This window comes from Perognathus longimembris, chromosome 7, assembly GCF_023159225.1.
Source record: "Perognathus longimembris pacificus isolate PPM17 chromosome 7, ASM2315922v1, whole genome shotgun sequence".
In the NCBI taxonomy this organism is placed as follows: Eukaryota; Metazoa; Chordata; class Mammalia; order Rodentia; family Heteromyidae; genus Perognathus; species Perognathus longimembris.
The window spans coordinates 40,798,146-40,817,861 of NC_063167.1; the positions used below are offsets into that span (position 1 = coordinate 40,798,146).

The 19,716-nt window shown below is 40.2% G+C and overlaps 1 protein-coding gene and 1 long non-coding RNA gene across 8 annotated transcripts in view; both read left to right on the forward strand.

Annotated features, from left to right (window-relative positions):
• The window catches only part of Fggy (FGGY carbohydrate kinase domain containing), a 380,313-nt gene that overhangs the window by 328,907 nt on the left and 31,690 nt on the right, over nucleotides 1–19,716 (forward strand). The gene's annotated exons all lie outside the window — the stretch shown is intronic.
• LOC125355225 lies at nucleotides 13,736–18,451 on the forward strand. Its single transcript, XR_007211618.1, has 3 exons — nucleotides 13,736–14,111; nucleotides 14,970–14,974; nucleotides 18,415–18,451. It is a non-coding gene; the product is annotated as an uncharacterized LOC125355225 (long non-coding RNA).

The following is a 19,716-nucleotide window of genomic DNA, read 5'->3' on the forward strand; positions in this document are numbered from 1 at the left end:
AATACATCCCCATTAATCAATCTGCCAAATCTAAATGAAAACCATATTTAAATACATTTAATAAGATTATGGCTTTGAGTCGAATATCAAACTAACACTAGCTACATTTTTCCTTCCTAGCAGTCCTGTATTTTTATTCTGAAAGCTAGTTCTTTTGTGTTGTAAAACTTATCTTGGTTAGATTAAACTGCAGCTTATACTACAGATTTTTAGCATCTGGTGAATTTCTTCTGAGTACCTAAATATGTTTAATAAAACACAGAAATATACATACATACATACATGTATATAAACTTTTTGGGGGGTGGGACAATATATTCTTAGGGTGAGCCCTTAGGTTAGAAAGGAAGTTAATAATTGTCTTATAGGTACTACCTTGTTTGTACCTTCTGTATTAAAGTCTGTGCTCTTTTGGGCTGTTACTGCTCTTAGTGTTTTGTATTAAATGTTGTTTTGTTTTGTTTTAGTTTCCATGATTGAAGTTTCCATTGGTTTTGCAATATTGCCACCTAGGGGTTGTTGGGAGCATTGCATGGACCGCTAAAAGTTCTTTTTAAAAAACAATACTCTTGGTTCAAGAGAATAGCAAAGTGATTGTGGGTCACTGGGGCTAATAAAGAGAGAAAGCAAATGGAGCCTGGCAAGATAGATTGCTAGTTCTGTCCATCAGGTTTGGAAACAATGGGAGGTAGACTTGTATTTAAAGAACTAACTAGACTCAGGGTCGCATGTAGGGTTTCAGCAGATTTGTAGTCATTAAGAAAATGTCACTTTACTTACCTACTCTGCAGGCTGTCTCTCCTTTTTGCATCAGCCTGCTTGTAATTGTAACCTCTATAGCAGTCATTTGCACTGGTTGCAGAGAAACAGTTATTGTATGTGCTGCTTTGGCTCACTGGCTTTGGTTGCTTCTTCCTACTCACGTGTCCAGTTGTTCTCTTTTCTTTATTCAATGTTCTCTGCTCATACTCATCCTTAAACATTGTCTTTAGGACTTCAACTCATTTGTTCTCCCAACTCACATATAGCCATATCTTCTACTTTTAAGTTCTTCACGTTCACTGTGTTTACATATCTTACAACTTTTATACCATTGACTTAAAAAGCTATAAATGTTTATTACAAACATATTGAAGTCCTCTTTTAAGATAAACACAGATAAACAATCCTCACAAAAACTTTTTGTGCTACATTAAATCCAAGATACAGGCAAATGTTTAGCTTTGTACATTATACAAATTCTAGGCTTATTTAAAAAAAATAAGAATTTGTGTGTATAGAAATGCACGTGATTGGGCTGGGAATATGGCCCAGTGGTTAAGTGCTTGCCTTGCATATGTGAAGGCCTGTATTCAATTCCTCAGCACCACATATATAGAAAAAGACAGAAATGGTGCTGTGGCTCAACTGGCAGAGTGCTGCTAACCTTGAGCAAAATGAAGCCAGGGACAGTGCTCAGGCCCTGAGTTCAAGCCCCAGGACTGGCAAAAAAAAAAAAAGAAATGCATGTGATTTTTACCCTCAGGTATCCTTATCTGTTCTAGCTGTGTGTGTGTATGTGTGTGTATATATGTGTGGGTGTATTTATGTGTGTATATGTATGCATCATCATCATCATCATCATCATCATCATCATCATCATCATCATTGCTGTCAACTTTTACTGGTGCTTTTTGTAAGCCAAAATGTATCCTAATCACTTTTACATGACACAATTAATTGAGTCACTACAATAGCATGAGACAGATACTCTTCTATCTCCATATTATACATGTTCACAAAATGTTCATGTATTCTCAAAGGAAAACTTCCGAAAGGTAGTGCATGGGATTATCCTGGGTAGCATGTAGTAGAGGAGTTAACATTACCATTTCTTTTTTGAACTATTTAGGGGTGTGACTGTTCTTAATCTCCTTGGCCATCTCTCCCCTTGCAGTGTGTGCGTCTGTTTTCTGTCTTATACCTATCTCCTCTCTGATTAGCTCTGGCATCTGCTGATATCGAAATACCTGCCCTCGTGGAGCTTACATTGAAATCAGGAATCATCCAAGAGACTAGCAATACTAATGTATTGTGAGGAAATGTGAAAGAAAGTAAAGCAGTATAAACAACCAACATTGGCGATGAGGACTGGCTTTGAAGGGCTATGTGTAGGGGCTCTGTGAGCAGTAGGACGGAGCCTCCCAATGAAGGATGGTGGAAGACAGCAAATGCAAAGGATTCTGGAAGATGTGAGAGAAGGAAGAAGTTCTGAGGAACTGTACAAAGGCTGGAGAGGGTGGAGTCTGCTGAGCAAGAGGATCCTGTGGTATACAACCTTGCACTCTCCCTTTTGAAATCCCCAACGGTGTGTGTTTCCTGTCTCAGACCTTGGTTTCAGTGAAGTTGCCTAAGTTAAATGCATGTTTTTGAATAGCAAAATTCTGTGGTATCATACACTGGGAAGTGTTGGAGGAGGAATACAGAAAGAAAATTGGCCCGAGGAAGGTTACACTCTTGTATCTTCTACACACTCTTGTATCTTATGCCCACCACACACTATATAATGTCAGAATAAGATGAACAGAGGGGCACACTGAAGTCCTAGCACAGTTTTGTGTATTTTTAGTGCCCCACAGCACAGACAGATCTTGGATATCATTCTTTCCCCAGGCAGGGTGACCTCTGCTTAGTGTGTCTGCCTTGCCACTGCACTGGAAGCTGATTGAGGACAGAGCTTTTTTGTACATTCATTTATTCATTTCATTTTACCTGAATGCCATCTGGGCTAGACTCATCTCTCTGTTCATAGATTACACCCTAAACAGGAAGTACTCAGTCCTTATTCTCAAGCTCCTCCCACCACTGCACAGAAGTACCATGTGATAGGTTGCTGTAATATGTATACAAGTCCCTGCCTTGAAGAGCCTGAGAAAACATTCCAAAAAAATGACAGTGGAGGTAAGCCTGGGGAGTATAAATAATGTGTGTGTGTGTGTGTGTGTGTGTGTGTGTGTGTGTGTGTGTGTATGTTTAAAGGGCTAAAGTTGCAGAGGATGTGCAGAAACTTTGGGGACAAAGGACTCATAAACACAGTATTAAACTCAGTATTGTATCAATTCACAGAAATGTGGATGAATGTAAGAGTCCACATTAATGGAGCTTGAGCAGTATGGGGGACTTGACATGCAGTTATTTGTTTGCTGCAATGTCCCCATTGCTGCTTTCCTTCCTCACATATTTCCTATGTAGTCACAGAAGGCACTAGGGTTTGGAGGCAAGTGAACACCACCACCCTGTCCTGCGGAGCTCAGCCCAATGCCATATCCATATCATAGGTACTCTCTGTATAGGAAGTGCTTGGCCTTCATCCCTTCTTTGGGCCACAGTGTAATGCAGTGCTCACCTTTGCATTTTGTGCTAGAGAAAATAGCAGCACAGAGAAGCCATGTGGCATTCCCAGCACCACACAATTAATAACAGAGTTGGAACTGGAGCCCCAGTCTCATAGACCTCAAATCAGTGCTCTCTTTGCCATGGCAGCAGACTCCCACAAAGCTGCCATTTCACAGTGGTGGAAGGCAAAGTGAGAGTATATGATGGAATGATTAAAATGGAAGAGAACTACCCCTTCCCAGCCATCTACTTCCAGCTCTCAGTAGGGTTGGGAGGGCCGGGCTTAACAACACGGCTCCCAACAGTCCTTGCTCCAGCCCATCTGAAAAGGATCCGTCTTTAAAAGCAAGGAGCCAGAAAAAATAATTCATTCTAAAAACAAACTCTGTCATGAGTCATTTGACTTTGCTTTCCCCTGAACACATAGTTTATGTCTTGGACGAGCTAAGGCTAAAGGAACATCTGATATGTTTTAGGCTAGGAGAGCCATTATTTAAGGCACTTCACATCCAATATGTGCCCACTAGACCCCATGGTTTAAATCAAGACTTGTGCTTATAGGGCCTGACAATACGTTCCTTTTCTTTTTGTTTCTCTCTCTCTCTCTCTCTCTCTCTCTCTCTCTCTCTCTCTCTCTCTCTCTCTCTCTCTCTCTCTCTCTCTCTCTCCCTCTCTGTCCCTCTCTCCCTCTCTCTCTTTCTAGTTGAAGTGTGATTGTGTATGTGTTATATCAAGATGACAAGAATGGCTGTGGTCTGTGATTCAAAAGTTCTCAGGCCATGAGCTAACCTTAGCACTAGTTCTGAGTATGAATATGCACAGCACAGGAGTGTATATACATATGTGTACAGACATGTGAATTCTTCTGCAGGAGAAAAGGAGAATGGAGGCTATGTGGTGTCAGATAGCCTGCTGACCATTCTCCTTGGCTAAAGAGTGAGGAGGAAGCCCACTGGGTGGGCCAGATTATTTCCCTGTCATAAGTGAGAGCAGTAACCCAGAATAAGTAAGTGGTTTAGTGACTCGCTTGTTTCTCTTCACAGGAATATAATTGCATTGTAAAAACACAGAAATACAGTATAAAAAAGCATCAACGTCTTCTGATTCCAGAGATAATTACTGTTAAACATTCCTTGTATCTTCCCAACCTTCACATACCTACACACTGACATGCAAGATCATATAGTAGATATTTGAACCTTCTGATGCCTATATAGAAATGCCCCATGTCCATTACATACTAACAGCAATTCTATAGTCTGCACATATAAAAAATAACCAATGTCTTGTGGGTAGATATTTAGGTAGTTTCTGTTGGTTAGTTATTACACAGAGTGATATAAGAACCCTTAGTGATGTGGTTCCCAGATTTTTCTGTGGGAGAGATACAGAGAAGTAAAATTTCTAGTAGAAGAAGTTTTGCATTTAGTTGTTTCCTGTGGGCAAATATCCTCCAAATAGGCTGTCTCCATTTGTAATCCTGCCAATGGTGTCCCTCCACCTCTGCCAACAATGGGTATTGTCATTTGTTGAACATTTTTGCCAATTAATTAAACAGCAAACTCTCATTGCTCTTTTCCTTTGCCTTTTTCCAGCTAGTAGTTTGAACATTTTCTTGATGTCTATAGTCCACTTAAATTTCTGAGTTGCTGATTAATATCCTGTCTTCATTTTCCTATAGATTCTTTACCTTTTTCTTATTGTTTTCCAAGGATGGCTTTGCTGTGTATATTTTGAATACTTTCACCCTTGTCGTCTACCTTGCTTATGTTGTCTTGAATGGGAATTTAAATTTTCATGTTTGTGTGTTGCTTCTCAGGATGTCAAGATTTCCTCCAAATCTTTCCTGTAAATCATTTCTGCTCCTAAAGCAATGATGTGCATAATAATAGTGTATTAGACTTCTGTATATCCAGGATGAAATGGAAGACCCTGGAAGCAAAATTTTACCCATGGAGCAAAGCTTAGATCAGCACATACTAGCTAGCCTCTGGGTTTGCGCAGACATTCTTGATAATCACACCATTAATAATGGGAAAATTGTTAGAAATCTTATCTGGAACAGTATCAGACAAATGAGGGGGATCAAGGAGCCAGATAAGTGCATGCATCCTGCAGTCTTGTGTTGATTGAGCCATATCCAGGTCCCTCTATTCAACACTTTAGGACATTGCTTAGCCACTTTGCACCCTACTGTATTTCTCTGAAAAATGAGATCAATCACAACTCAAAAGGTTGTGAGGTTTACCATCTTCAGTGTTTCAGCACATGGTAGCTACCTGCCACATCTTTGTTTTTGCCTTTCTTGGTTAAAAGCCTTTCCCACAACTTGTGCTTTTAAATGGATCTAGTCACTGAAAACTGTTAACTTCTATCACTTCTGAAGATTTTATAGCCAAATATTAGAAGCACAGCTTTCTTAAAGAGTCCAAGGCAACTTCCTAATGATACCTCTCCCTGGGCCTAAAGGAAACCACCCACACCATTGCTAAACACTGGAAAATTCACCAAGGTGGTCGACCCCTTTTGGAAAGGAGTCAGGGCTCTGGGGGACTGTTCCCATGCATGTGGGTGGGGAATTTCTTCTTGAGCTGTCCTGGTTCCTGTTCTCACTGAGCTCCTGCCTAACAGGAATAGTGCCTCTGCCTTTGAAATGATCCCCCCTTGTCAAATCATCTGGCATCCTTCAAGTAAAACAGCACTAGGAGCTGAAAGCCTGACTCTTGGACCAGATCATCAGAACTAAATACCAGCTCTGTTGGTTGTTCTTATAAAGCCTGCAGCAAGTTCTATCATTTCTGTTTCTCTATCTTTAAAATGAGGATGCTTTAAAATGTAGACCTCATGGACTTGTATAAGGATTTAAAAGGCAGTTGGCACATAGTGAAATATTAGAAGAATAACTTTAAGAATAACATATAGTGTCTGATTCCCAGCCCATTCTTTCATAGTTAATTGACTTTGGATACTGTGCCTATTCTAACTCTTTCCTTTGTAAAATAAGTATGAAAATATGTAGTTTGTGGCATGGCAAGGAAAGTCAAATGGGGCAATGTCTGTACTGAGTATAAGTGTCCAATAAATGGCAGATACTCTGTTAATGATTATTAAAAGAGACAGGAATGAACGTGTAGGAAATAGCCAATCGTCAAAAACAAAGAGGCTGGTGATTTAAAGGAAGCCCTGAAGACTGGGTTAAAATTCTTCACCACCACATTTTTTTGCCTGTGATCCCAGACCTATCAGTGCCTTTCTCCAGAACCAGAGGTTCTAGAGCTAGAACCCTACCTCAGTGTACTCTGGTGGGTCTGCAACACATGGTGAGAAATAGGATGAAAATTAAAGAAGGGAAACCAGGCAAAAGCCTGGGCTCAATGAATTAGCCACAAATGATTGGGGCTAAGAGATAAACACACTTAAGGATGTCCACTAGGATTTAACTACAGCAAAGCATTTCACTTTAAATGTTAAACAGTGTAATTGGTTGGGTACTATTTCCAGTTTCATCCAGAGAAACTGGATCTGAGACTTGCCCAAAGTCACAAGACTGAAGTGGAGGAATTGGGACTTGACTTCAAAGTCTGTGAGAATTAAGGCCCCTAATGCTATGCTATCAATAGTGTATGTCACGCTTCTGTTGGAAGTGACTCAGAGGCCAACCTGGAGGGGGAAAGGAGTCTGGCTAACTGTTTCTGTGGGTGAATAGAAGAGGCAGTAACTTGGAATAATTCTAGAACTGACAGGCTTCATGTGAAAATTTAGCAATTTTGCTCTGAAACACAAGAGAATGTTTTCAGCTGTGCTTTGTGTACTAGGTTGAGGATAAACCAAAAACAGCCATAAATAGCCTTCCACTGAGTATTCATCATAACAGCCCACTTGTTCCTTCTGTTTGGAGAGGAATGTTCAACATTCATGGAAACAGCTGGATCTGCCCTGTGTGTGCAGTCCGGCCGTAGCCATGTGAGTGAGGGGCCCTGGGCATGAAGGGACATGCAGGGCATCAGAGCCTCCACTGACCACCACCCTCTCCCAAGTGGACTCTCAGAGGATAGTGTTGCTCAGTACCTGTCTCTTCCGGTACAGCCACATAGCCTTTTCTCATTGAATGAGTATGCCTCAGCTTGCTAAATCATATATTTTTACAGCTTTCTCTAATTTAAATATATATATATATATATATATATATATGCTACTAGGGAATTTTACAAATCATTAAATCCAGTATGTATTTAAAGATGGAGGGATTTGATTTCCGTATGGGAATGGATGTTCCTAGGATTCTGTATAGGAAACCTGAGACTGAAATGTAGGCCTCCTTATTCATAGTCTTAAAAAAGATCAGCTGTTCTGATGCTGTGATAAGAAATTGTGCCTACCTTTCTAAGAAGGTCAGGGCTGGGATATGTTAAACAAAGGGGACAAAGCTTATGTTTGTCCTTGATGCCATCTACGCTTAGTATCTGTCCATCCTCTTTCAGTGTTTATTCCTACCTGTCAAAACAAACCACGCCTGGGGGTCTCAATATTTGTTCCTTGAGAATCAGAGTGGGATTTCCATGCCTTAGTGCTGTTTCCTGTCCCGTGTGTTCTTTTGCTAGGCAGTGCTGCCTCTTGGACAATGAAAATAACTCTAGATGAGAAGAGCATCAGGTGTGACCTCCACTGCATGAATTTCCCTTCCCTGGGGGTACAGGCAAGGAAGAGAAAGGGAATGGATAAGTAGTTGGTCACCTGATAGATGCTGGAGTCTTTGCTTCTATATTTAAATCTTTTGAGAGATGACACTGGAAATTGAACTCAGGGCAGCAAATACCCACCCCACCCCCATCTCTCAATCAGCTTTTTCTCTCAAAACTTGTTGCTCTCCCACTTGATCCACATATCCAGTTACAATGGTAGCTAAAAATATCTTGAGGGCTAGAAATGTGTAGTAGAGTGTTTACCTCATATGAATGAAGCCCTGGGTTCGATTCTTTAGTACCACATATATTGAAAAAAGCCAGAAGTAGCACTGTGGCTCAAGAGATAGAATGCTAGCCTTGAGCAAAAAGAAGCCAGCAACAGTGCTCAGGCCCTGAGTTCAAGACCCAGGACTGGCAAAAAAAAAAAAAAACTCTTTAATTTGCCTGCCAGTTTGGCTTAGAATTTTGATCCTCGACTCTCAGCCTTCTTAGTAGCTAACACTGTAAGCCTGAGACACCAGCCCCGAGCACCTTGTTTAATCTTTAAATATGAGAAATCTAGAAAAATAATTTACTTCTGGTCTCAGAGCCGGCAAGTGACAGTTGACACCTGAGCCTATGTTTGATTGAAAATCCAAATTATCAGCTAATTCAGGTTAACAAGGTAGAATGTGAAACTAATCAAATGTGTGCCAATGTGCCTACACATGCATGCATACACACACACACACACACACACACACACACACACACACACACACACACACACACACGAAGAATCCCTTCCTCTGAACTGGAATTACTACCCATGAATTAAGGACAAAACAATGGGTACAGTTGGCCTCTAGCCTGGGCTAAGAAGGAAGCGACTCCTACATACCAGTGTGAATCTGTCAGAAAACTTCTGGGAACCACAACTATTGTGCAAAAGATCTACTTGAAAAAGAGGAGAGTGGAGGAGGTATTAAGAAGCAAAGACTATTGGCTAGATTGCTAGTTCTCAAGTATCTTCAGAAGGTCACTGCAAGCAGAACTACATATTTTGTAAGGCCTAATACAAAACAAAAATCTCAGAACAGGGGCTGGGGATATGGCCTAGTGGCAAGAGTGCTTGCCTCGTATACATGAGGTCCTGGGTTCAATTCCCCAGCACCACATATACAGAAAATGGCCAGAAGTGGCGCTGTGGCTCAAGTGGCAGAGTGCTAGCCTTGAGCAAAAAAAAAAAAAAAAAAAGAAGCCAGGGACAGTGCTCAGGCCCTGAGTCCAAGCCCCAGGACTGGCCAAAAAAAAAAAAATCTAGGAACAGGAAATTTCCCATTCCCATAGGCCTGTTGTTCACCCATAGCTGACAGGTGATTCAAAGTCTGTCCAACTTCTACTCAGGAGCTACCCCTCCACATTGCCAGCCTAGCATCTGTGGCAATTAAGGGAGCACCAATCACTGCTTTGCTTCATCCTGGGACAAAGGGGAGTCACTACCTATCCATCTATGCTCTTCCTACAAGGAGGAAGGACCAGAGCAAAACATATCCCCAGGCAACTGTCACCAACCTGGTCAGCAGAGGGGGACATGGACTAGATCTCCAGAGGCAGGAAGGAGAAAACTAGAAACCAGTCCTGCAGAGGTAGCAGCAGCCCTTACCCTAGTACCTGCTCCATGGTCCATCAGTCTTCAAAGATAAGATTGTTAAGAATTGCAAGACTATGTACCATTAACCCTTGCTACTCTGAACAATAGAGGGCATGCCCCATGCAGCTGGTCCTCATTGCAGCTCTGTAACAGAATAACAGAGTGTCACTAGTCCATAGGAAATGAAAAATTATGGGCAGTACTTTTTTTTAAGCAAAACTATATACGCACTATTTAAGTGAATTTGCTTTATCTTGAGATCATGGTAACTGTGTGTGTGTGTGTGTGTGTGTGTGTGTGTGTGTGTGTGTGTGTGTGTGTGTAGGAGTATACCTTAAAATGTTCTTTTAGCTGTAAAATAATGGTGAGGGTAAATGTTGGGCAGCCATTCTTTGTAATATCTCTACATCAAGCTAGACATTGTGGCTTACAACTATTACCCCAGCACTGGTTGAGCTGAGGCAGAAGAAACATGAGTTTGAGGCTACAAAGTGAGTCCCTGTCTTAAGAAGTAAAATAACAGAAAGGCTCTTCATAATAAATAAAAAGCTAACAGTTCTTTGTGTGTCTTTAAAACGTTTGGATGTTTTATTGGTTTCCAAGTGTGGGAATTCATAGGTCAGGCCTTCCAAGATGGCCCTGCGAGCTGGGGAATAAGGTTGCTTTCCCAACACTAGCACCAGGCTTTCACCTCACATCAATGAGCAGTTGCTGCATACTTCAGCATTTTCTAGAACATCTTTGCTGTTTTGTAAGTTTAAAGTGCCTGATGAAATGAGACATTGGTGGCTCACACCTGTAATCCTAACTTAATTAAGACACTGAGATCCGAGAATCAAAGTTTGAAGCCAGCTTGGGCAGGAAAGTTCCTGAAACTCTTATTTCCAATTAAGAAACAATAAAACAGAAGTTGAGCTGTGGCTTGTGTAAGTAGTAGAGTGCCAGCTTTGAGTGAAAGATCTAAGGGACAGTGATCAGACCCTGAGTCCAAGCCTTTATCCTGGCACCCATACACACACACACACACACGCACACACACACACACGCACACACACACACACACACACACACATTAAAGGTCTGATGAAATTGGTCAAAAGAGGCAAGAATAGAGTCACCAGAATAAAAATTCAGAGTATAAAACTTACTTTTTCCCTACATCTTTGAGAGAGCAAGGCCTGATGACAAATTTCTTCAAAATCTCTCAATCATCCACAGCCCCTTGGAAATTAAATGGAAGGGTGATAACACATCCCAGACAGACCTGCTTATGCCTTATGTCATTGCTTAATTATACCATCTCCTTTCCTTCTTAAAAGTGTTTGGGACTCATAGATGAGTTTGCTGAATCATAAACTATGACCATCCTGATGAAAAGTTTCCTTTGTCTTTCCCGAGGCAGGAAAACCCTGGTTGAAGGCTTATGTTTGTCCTTCAGAAAGTATGATTAGTGGGTCAGCCTGGAGCCTGTGAGATCCACTTGGATCTGTGGCTTTAAAGACTTAGTGATGGGTGAATCTGTGTGGCCCCTAGCCCAGTGGCTTCCCCCATGGTATTGGCTATGGGAGCATGAAGTTGAAGACCAAGATCCTGTCTGCCCTTTGATGAGGGACAATATATCAACACAATTGTCCACTGAATCTAGGACCAGAGAGACATGCGGTGCCTTTTAGGGATTATAGGCTGGATGGTTTGTTTTACTCCAGCACATGTGGAATTAAACATAAAACAGACAGCCGATTACTGCTAAATCCACATGCATAAAACCAACTATTACAGTGCCTTCTTAGCTACAGGAACAGAGAGATTTTTCCTAGAATAGACTCATTGTTGGATTGCCTTTTGGAGTGAGAGGAAAGAATGAAAAGGAAAGAAGCAGAAGGAACAGAGGAATTGGAGGAGAGAGAAATAAGCCCGACAGGTGGGCAATCTTGAAGCCTGCAAAGTCTGTGCCATTTACTGAAAGTAATTTTTTTCTTTTTATTCCCTATGTTTGATATCTGGAAAGAAAGCATGGGTCCCAGCTTCGTATTCTCAGCTGCTAAGGACCCCTGTCTGGCTCAAAGGTAGAATTACACAAATCAGACTCCCAAGGCCTACAGACAAAGAAGAACTTGCAGCACAAGCTGAGAGTTTGCAGGGCATTTTGGTGACATTTCTGGATGCCCTTTGTTTCCCCCTTTCAAGAAAAGCCCTTTCTTTCTTTGCCTTCTCATATAACAGCTTGGGATTCTTCTCTTCCCAGGGCATAAAGCATTTTTCCATGGTAGAAAATTCTGGCATTCCAAAGCAGAACTAATATGGGATTTGGGTTCCTGCCCTATTTGTGCAGTTAATTAGAACTCCCCCAAAGCAGCTGATCCTTTGGTACCATAGGAAACCAAGTAGGGTGCAGGGGGGCGGGAGCAGGGAAGGCTGAGAGTGTCTGAGAAACCTGATCAGGTAGAGAGTCAGAATTGCACACCTGTTCTCCATTTCCGGATCCCAAGGAAGCATGGTTCAAAGCCAGCCCAGGCAGGAAATTCTGTGAGACTCTTAATCTCCAGTTAACCACTAGTAAACAAAAAGTGGCCCTGTGGCTCCAAGTGATAGATTGTTACCATTGAGAAAAAGAGCTCAGGGACAGCACCCAGGCCCAGATTTCAACAAAAATTTAAAAACAAAAAAACACAAAACTAGGCCATCCTAATGCCTATTTCATGGTTTCATTATAAATCCTGCTAGCATTGGTTCAGTAATTTCTGTGTGCTGATCAGTGTTCTAAAGGAATAAAATATATTAGCTCTCACCCTTCATGGATCCCATGGAGTAAATTTTGTTTTAGAGCTTAGCAAACTCTGCACCAAAGGCCAAATCTTGTCCACTACCTGTTCAGTCAAATAAAGTTTTATTGGCACACAGTTACTCCAATTCATTCATATATATCCTGTGATGTACTACAAATCAGAGTTGTAAGAGATCACAGGTTTCCACAAAATGTAAATGTTTACTCATGGATCCTTCGTAGAAAAAAAAAAGTTTGCTAAACCCTGCTATTCAAATGATCTCAACTTAAAAATGAAGGAAATAATCCAAAGACAGTTTGATTAAATTAGCTGAGGCCACAAAGGTAGAAATGGGTTGTACCAGAAAGCTCTTCACCCTATATCTGTGGTGTGTATAGTATGTATCAAGTGTGGAGCTCAGTGGTTGGCCAGTGGACATGCTTGATATGTCCTTGCCATCAGTGACCTTCAGCATTCCACATAGTGCTTTTACCTTGCACCTCCTTTCCTGGGTTCCTATCTATTTAAATAAGCATTTTCTTCTCTGCCAGACTAGATTTTCCACTCAGCAGATTTCTGATCAGTTTATTTTTTACCCATCTATCAAGCAACAAGATTTTCAGGGCTACTTGAGAAAGAATTACAGTTTAAATAGGGAGAAAAAAACCAAAGTTCTGGGACAACAGTTGGCATTTTCAAGTTATTTAGTACAGATTGTAAGTGGGTGTGAATTCGGAGTGGTGGACAAGGGAGGGAGGGCCTCAGAATGTTTCCTGGTCTAATGTGGGCCCCAAATGTGGCACCAAATTTAGAAAAGAGCGCCTGAGATTTAGGCAGTAAGGAAGTAGGAAAAGAACACAGAGATGTGTGGAAACAGAAATAGGGTTTCTCAGAGGGACAGCCCCAGCAAGTCCCAGGGACTTGTAGAAAATAAGAAGCATTCAGTGTGAAGGAATGGATCATGCAGAACTTTGAAGGTTGGAAAGTGGTATCTGGGTATAATAATAAGGATAATATGACTACACCTGTGTACAGAAGGCTCACTCCCACATTTTATCCACATCCTCTCCATCCCTTCCAGCCATTCTGTGATGTAGGTATTATTCTCATTTACAGATGACAACACTGAGACTAGAGCTACAGCCATGAATACAAACATGAATGAGAAAATTATCAATATTCCACAGTGCATCACCAACCAGTGTTTCTTCTGTAGATACATGTGTCCCTAGTTGGAATTTTATAGCACACACATAGAAATTGTAAGATCCGCCTCTGGGATCACCAAGAGATGGATTTAAAATCCAGTTCTGTCTTTGTAGAACTGGTTGTGTCATCCTGAGGAAGTTGTTTAGCCTTCTTAAACCTTTTGCATATTAATAAACTGGAATTAGAAGAAAGCTTACCTTAATAGATGGTAGTGAGAATTCAGTGCCCTAATGTGTGTGAGCACAATAACAGCACTTGAAATGTAGTAGTAGATAACTGCTCAGTATATATTGTTCCCAGCATTATATTAAGACTCACTAGTAAACTTCCCTTTCAAGACTTGCAAGAGATAGTTGATTTAGACAATCATTTATCCAGCACACATTTGATGAGAGACTATTGAGTGCAAAGGTGGTCTGTATAATTGTATGTGTGTTTGTATATGTGTGTGTGTGTGTATGTATATACACACTTGTTAATCACCAGGTCTAGGACCTGGGCTTCTGTAGGCATTTTAGGAACATTATCTCATTTCTTCTTGATAAGGGCATTGAAGGCAAGCAGAAATTGTACTTCTCATGTTAAGATGAAAAAAGTCAGCAAGTTCTAAGACATTCACACCCTAAAGATAGGGACAGTAATTGAATATGGCATCTACCATCCCTAAATAAACCAAGATGTTCTGAGATCAAGTCCTCACCTCTGTGTACCTTGCTAGTTACAGGGAAGGCCACAGGAAATCAGTTTTGATTTCATACTCATTGGTAACTGACCTGAGAGGTGAGAGATCTTGGGTCTTTATAACCATGCCAGTGACAAACCTGGAGGATCCTCCTCTGAGTAGAGATGTCCTCATCAATCAAGATAACTGCTTGCATCTTGTGGGACTAGAACGAAAAGTGGAAAAGATGAAAGGTAAGACCCTCATTGCACTGGCCCAAGTCAGGCTTTGCAAGTCATTCTGTTCTTTTCTTTTCTTTAAAAAGTCCCAGTCATGAGTTTGTCTTTTCAATGCATGCCTTTAAAGCCTGAAGCCATTGAAAGCCAAGTATATCGGGGAAAATAAGAAAAGTCCTTCAGTAAGCTGAGGTATTCATGCTGTCTCTTCTTTGATGATTTGAAACTAATTACATGTGGGCTGTGCCTACATGTACAAAATGAATTGGGGAGTTGGAGCCAATTACTTTAATAGTAAAGAATAAAAATCTACTTTTCTTTCCATTATCTAAAGATTTAGGGTGTATGTAAGGTTTTATATGTGAAGAATTGGCTTCAAGTATTTATTTTACGTTGACTGTCTAGAAATAGTATCAAATTTTGTTTGGAAGAGGGTATGACATGCCTTTTTATTAATTTATTTATTGTCAAAGTGGTGTACAGAGGGGTTACAGTTTCATATATAAGGCAGTGAGTACATTACTCATCCAACTTGTTACCTCCTCCCTCATTTTTCTCCCACCTTCCCCCCATCCCCAATTCCCTCCTGCTCCTGGAGTTTTACAGCATATTGTCTTGTAAGTTTTGCTGTTGCAGGGGTTCACCTTATGCCATTTGTCTCTCTAATGTCATGTTCCCCTTCCCTTGTACCAATAAATGTATATACAATACCCAGGGAACCAAAATCAGTTACAATGACATCAGGGGTAAAACCCTTGGAAGAAAGACAAAAGAAAATGGAATAATTTCACATGATATGTTGAAAATAACAAAAATATTAAGCCAATTATTATTTGCATAACTTAGAGTTCATTTCACTTAGTATCATCTTATATGTCTATATGTCCATAGCTATTGAACTATTGTGATCTTCTACTAGGACTATCCTAGACATGTACTAATTATTACCAATAAGGGAACCCATAGAGTCTATGTTACTTTGGGTTTAGCTCACTTCACTTAGTATTATTTTTTTCCAAGCCTTTCCATTTCTTTATGAATGGGGCAATGCTATTCTTTCTGATAGAAGCATAGAATTCCATTGTGTATATGTACCACATTTTTTTTATCCATTCATGTATTGAGGGGCATCTGGGCTGGTTCCATCTTTTAGCAATGGTAAATTGTGTTGCAATGAACATAGTGGTGCTGGTAGCTTTAGTGTGGTCTTGCTTGTAATCCTTTGGGTAAATGCCCAGAAGCAGGGCTGCTGGGTTATAAGGGACCTCTATGTTTAGCCTTTTGAGGAACCTCCTCCACACTGCTTTCCAAAGTGGTTGAACAAGTTTACACTCCCACCAACAGTGTAGTAATGTTCTCTTTTGGCCACATCCCCACTAGCATCTGTTGTTACTAGTTTTCTTGATAATGGACATTCTTACTCGGGTGAGGTGGAATCTCAAAGTTGTTTTGATTTGCATTTCATTTATGGCCAGTGATGTAGAGCATTTCTTCATGTGTCTCTTGGCCATTCTCATTTCCTCTTCAGATAAGTCTCTTTTTGGGTCTTTACCCCATTTGTTGAAGGGGCTGTTGGTTCTTTGAGAATTTGTTTTGTAGGAATTTAATTTTTTGAGTTCTACGTATATTTTAGATATGAGGCCTTTGTCTTTTGTATGGCTGGTAAAGACCTCCCAATTTATGGGTTTTGTATTTATCTCGCAAGCTATGTCCTTTGCCGTGCAGAAGCTCCGTAGTTTGATGCAATCCTATTTGTCCAACCTTTCATTGATTTGTTGCATTTCGGGGCCTTTATTAAGAAAGTTTAGTCCTGTGCCAAGGAGCCCAAGTGTTTCTCCTGTTCCTTCCTATAGTGTTTTCAGGGTATCTGATTTTTTTTTCCTCAAATTTTTATTATCAAACTGACGTACAGAGAGGTTACAGTATCATACGTTGGGCATTGGATACATTTCTTGTACACAATGGAATTTTATGCCTCTATCAGAAAGAATGACATTGTTCCATTTGTAAGGAAATGGAAGGACTTGGAAAAAGTTATACTAAGTGAAGTGAGCCAGACCCAAAGAAACATGGACTCTATGGCCTCCCTTATTGGGAATAATTAGTACAGGTTTAGGCAAGCCATAGCAGAGCATCACAAGGCCCAATAGCTAAGGCAACAAACAGGGTATCTGATTTTACATCGAGGTTCTTGATCCATTTGGAATTGATTTTGGTGCAGGGTGATATATAAGGATCTAGTTTTAGTTTGTTACAGGTGTTGAACCAGTTTTACCAGCACCATTTGTTGACAAGGCTGTCTTTCTTCCATTCTATTCTTTTAGCTCCTTTATCAAAGATTAAGTAGGCATAGTTCTGCGGGTTCATTTCTGTCTTCGGTTCTGTTCCATTGGTCCTCAGCCCTGTTCTTGTGCCAGTACCAAGCTGTTTCTATTACTATAGCTTTGTAATACAGCTTAAAGTTTGGTATTGAAATTCTTCCAGCACTGTTCTTTCTACTTAGGATTGTTTTTGCTATTCAGGATCTTTTATTGTTCCATATGAATTTCTGGATTGCTTCCTCTATTTTATTGAAGAATGGTGTTGGGATATTAATGGTGATCACATTGAATTTGTAGATAGCCTTCAGCAATATTGCCATTTTCACAATGTTAATCCTCCCAAACCAGGAGCATGGGAGGTTTTTCCATTTCCTTAGTTCTACCTTAATTTCCTTTTTCAGGTTTTTAAAGGTCTCATCATAGAGGTCTTTCATTTCTTTTGTTAAGGTTATTCCTAAGTATTTTATGTTTTTTTGAGGCTATTGTGAAAGGAGTGCTTTCCTGATTTCAGCCTCGCTCTTCCCATTGTTGACATATAGAAAAGCCATTGATTTTTGAGGATTTATTTTATATCCTGCTTCTTTGCCAAAGTTTTGGATCAGCTCTAGTAACTCTGAAGTAGATGGGGTTATTTAAATACAGGATCATGTCATCTGCAAGGAGAGAGAGTTTTACTTCATCTTTCCCTATTTGGATCCCCTTTATATTTTCCTCTTGCCTTATTGCTCTGGCTAGGAATTCTAGTACTATGTTGAAGAGGAGTGGAGAGGGCGGACATCCTTCTCTTGCTCCTGATTTTAAAGGAAATAGCTTTAACTTGTCACCATTAAGTATAATGCTAGCTGTAGGTTTGTCATACACAGCCTTTATTATATTCAGGAATGTTCCCTGGAATCCTAGTTTCTCCAAAACTTTTATCTTAAATGGATGCTGGATTTTGTCATGTTTCTAACTTCTCTGAACATTCCGGCTAAGAAATTTTGTTATTGCCGAAGCACATATATGTATGCTTGGAGAGAAAGGTGCATTACAAAAGCTGACTTTACACTTAAAACAAAAAAATCTGTAGTGCTCATGTATTCATTATTTATTCATTTAGTTCAGATTGTAACTTGAAGGTCTTTCTGGTTGGATCCCACTCCCCTTCTGACTCCATCTCCGGATCTTTTTTCTGCTGCCCTTACCCAAGCTTCTTTGGATGATTTGTTCTGGTCTTGTCACATACCCTGAACATGCTCCCCCTCCAGAATTTCACACCTGGAGTTCTCTCTACCTGTAATCCTCTTCCCCTATTGCCTTACATTCCCGTATTGCTCCAACATTATTTTATCACAGAGACACCATTTCTGACTACCTATAGCAATGGACTGTCCAGTCCTACTACTATTCAGTCCTCTTTTCTAGATGTTATCCCCTTGGTACTTGGCACATACACCTATGCATAATATACATATCACTTATTACATGCATATCACTTATTACATACATATCACTTATTATATACATGTCTCCTGATACATCTGTTCCAGTGTGTGTGTGTGTGTGTGTGTGTGTGTGTGTGTGTGTGTATGTATGAAGAAACTTCATCTTTAGAACAGTTTTATATATACAAAAATTGTGAAGGTGCAGCAGTGGTCCTCACTAGACACTATATTGAAAGTGAATGATATTAACTTGTGGGTGGGGGTAGGAAAACTGGGAGAGAACAAGGGAAGGGGTGACGTCCAAAAAGAAATCACCTCTTTACTTGACCTTATATAACCTCTCCATACATCACCTTTAAAATAACAAGAAATTTTTTAATTATGAAGATTTCCCATAAACCCTGCACTCAGTTTTGTTTATACTTAACATGTTACTTTACTATGTAACACGAGTGACTAGTTACAATTAATTCATCAATATGGAAAGGTTGTCATTTACCATAGTCCACTCTGCTAGATTTACTGCGAACTTTTTCTGTTCCAATGTTCCACCTAAGATACCATGGTGTAGTTATTCATCCAGTGTTCTTTAAGCTCCTCTGCTTTCAGATGTCCTTGATAGTTTTGAAGAGCACTCATCAGAATTTTTGTAAAATGTCTTTCAATTGGGAACTGTCTGGTATTTTTCTTATGATTAGAATGGAGTTGTGGTGTTTGGGGAGGAACACTAGAAACACAGTTCTCTTCCTACTACATTAAGGGAATTTATAATATTGACCTGAATCAACAGATTTCTCTACTGTAAAATTACTGTTTTCCTCTCTGTTTCTTACTCTTGGGAAATAAGTATGAATACCCCAGACTTAAAGGTACAATAGCTATGTAAATTTTCACTTCTTGTACCTACAAGGACTGTCATTTTTCACAAACTCATTCATGCATGCCTGTAATAACTTGTAGTTATATTTAGGGCTGTAATCCATGAATACTATATTCTGCTTCTCATTTGCTCCAGTTTTGGCCTTTTTGGTTTTTTTTTTTTTTGCCATTTAGTGGTTCTTTTCTTCCTTTGACGTACACTCAGTAATTGTTGGAGGAGGGAGATTATTTTCAAGTACTAATCCAGGCCCCTCTTGTCCATTTCTGTTCCAGTCCCATACTCCATTGTTTCTCCAAGGAACCTGGCTCTTGATTACTAGAAACCAATATCTGGGCACTAAAGGTGTTCACTGCTTTGGGCTACTGTTGCTTCCCAGCCCACCCTGCTCACGAGTGTTTAGGAATGCATGTATGTACAAACTTATCTGGATTTAGTTCACTATGTCATCATCTGCATCTATATTAAGCTAAACATCAGCTCACTATTCCCAACTATAATCTATTACCATATGCAGCACTCTAGCCTTG